Here is a 2,802-nt window from a genome sequence, read left to right as displayed (position 1 = left end):
TATGTATATATTTATATATGTGCGTATGTATATATTTATATATGTGTGTATGTATATATTTATGTATGTATATATATATGTATGTATATATATATATATGTATATGTTTGTATATATATATGTGTGTATAAATATATTTGTATATATATGTATATTTGTGTGTATATATATATATATATATGTATATATATATATATGTATATATTTGTGTGTGTGTATATATATTTATAAATATATATATATATATTTATATATATATATATATATATATATATGTGTGTATGTATGTATATATTTACATATATTTTTATGTATTTATCTTCCTACACTATATACATTCTCCACTACATTGATACATATGAATTACACTGTCTTCCAGCTTACTCACCAATACAGGAACAGAGTCACTCTTTGTGTATTTCTAGTCTCTGGAACTTTTTCAAAGCATTATCTTTTGCTGAAATGTAATAATGAAGCCATCACAAGGAATATTTTAATTTATTTTCTGTAAATATTTTGTTGATACAGACATCATCCTCATCCTCATGATCATCAACTTCATTATCGGTTAATATTCGTCTCCCATGTTAATATGGGTTGGACAGTTTGACAGAAGCTATGAAGCCCAAGAGCTGCACCTTGAAGAATCAGAAAAATTATATTACATGCATATAAGAGGGATGACCACTAGGTGGACATCCATTAGAAGTACACCACCTATGACAATTGGAGCCTGGTGCAGCTTGCTAGCTGACCAACCCCACTCAGACCATCTTACCCATGCTAGCTGACCAACCCCACTCAGAACATCTTACCTATGCTAGCATGGACAGTGAATGTTCATTTATGATGATGATGATGATATAAAATTATAAAGAAACTGTAGGGATAACCATTTTCATGCTTCTTCTCTCAGTAACAAAGTTAGCCATAAATGATTGTTCCTCACCATTCCTAACATAGGTAAATATATAATTTCAAAATTCTCTCTCGTTTAGTCATTCATTTGTATATATATATATATATATATGCATACCTTTATGTGTATGAATGCGTGTATATCTGTTTTTGTGTTTGTGTGTGCACATACATGTTCACCCCCGCACATACACTCTCCTTCTCAGTCGCCCCTCCACACACACAGAGGTTGTCTTGTATTTTTTGTGGTGTCCTAAAAGTTTTGCTTTACTTAACAACAAAGAAAACTCCCAACAATTGATTCACAATAAACCCAACCACTAACTTACAATCAGTTTACACCTATGAAGAACCAGTCAAGCAGGAACAGATGCACTTTACTCAAAACTGAGTCTCTACACACCATTGACTTTCTTGTAGCCATTCTGAGACTTTTCCTGGCTTCTTTGCGCTGCCAGAATATATATATATATATATATATATATATATATATATATATTGATTATTCATATATTTTGGATATTAAACCTAATTCATTCCTCAGTCTAACATGACCACCTTGTTCAAGGATTCTTCAAGTAGAATTTACTATGTTGCAGGCATTAGAAATGGAATTGTTGGTTCACTCTTTCGGTGGCACTCCTAACACACCTTCTGCTTTACCATTGTCACTTTCTGACCCTTGTGTTCTTTTAATAGAGTTTATGCTGTTGCAGCTTTTAGATTAACCATTTTTTACCATATTTCTTTTGAAATATTTCATCATCATCATCATCATCGTCGTTTAGCGTCCGCTTTCCATGCTAGCATAGGTTGGACGGTTTGACTGAGGACTGGTGAACCAGATGGCTGCACCAGGCTCCAATCTGATCTAGCAGAGTTTCTACAGCTGGATGCCCTTCCTAACGCCAACCACTCCAAGAGTGTAGTGGGTGTTTTTACATGCCATGAGGGCCAGTCACACAGTTCTGGCAACGACCACGCTCAAAAAGGTGTTTTTTACGTGCCACCTGCATTTGTTTTAATTAATTTTGAAATTAATGAAGAATTTATTAAACAACTTTGTCATTATGAAGATGATGTTTGGAATATAAATTAGCATGGAAGGTTTTAAGACTCAATCACTTTAAAACAAGGAATTTCTGTTGAAGAACAGGGCAGTTTCAGGTGGTTTTATATCAAAACGGTTAAAGCTCTGGTTCTTTACATGTCCACATTTTTTTCTGCCTAATTTCATGTCAAGCATTTTCTACATCAATTTCCATTGTATAAGATATAAGAAAGAAAGCTTGTAAAGGTCATGGGCAGTGCAAACCCGTATTCGTTAAAGTAGACTTTGCACTCCCTGGCCTAACAACTTCATTTCCTGTCTTCAGCAGTTGCCAATAATTTTGTGGTATGCACTTTTCTCAATAATTTCCTTCTTAATGTTTTCTTTAATTTCATGTTCAATACATGAAATACAAAAGATTTTTCTACAACATTCCATTTCAAAAGCCACAATCTTCTTTCCTTGTAATGTTTTTGCATCTAACGTTCTGTAACTCACACCTGTAGAGTGCAATGGAAATTAATTTAATTCTAAAAGCAAAACATTTTTATTCCAATGTTTTTATTTTTCTTACAATAAAATGAAAATGAAAAACCTAAAGTCAGTCAAATTTTTTGAAGTGTAGGTATATAGCCACAGGTGTGGCTATGTGATAAGAAGTTTGCCTCTCAGCTCCTTGATTCTGGTTTCAATCTTACTGCATGGCACCTTGGGTAAGTGTCTTCTATTGTAGCCTCAGGCTGACCAAAGTTTAGGAATGGATTTGGTAGATGGTAACTGAAAGAAATCTGTTGTATATATTTATATATATATATATATATATATATATTTAT

This window comes from Octopus bimaculoides, chromosome 13 (assembly GCF_001194135.2).
Source record: "Octopus bimaculoides isolate UCB-OBI-ISO-001 chromosome 13, ASM119413v2, whole genome shotgun sequence".
Taxonomy (NCBI): Eukaryota; Metazoa; Mollusca; class Cephalopoda; order Octopoda; family Octopodidae; genus Octopus; species Octopus bimaculoides.
The sequence above is the reverse complement of the archived record's forward strand: the minus strand, read 5'-3'. Positions refer to the sequence as shown.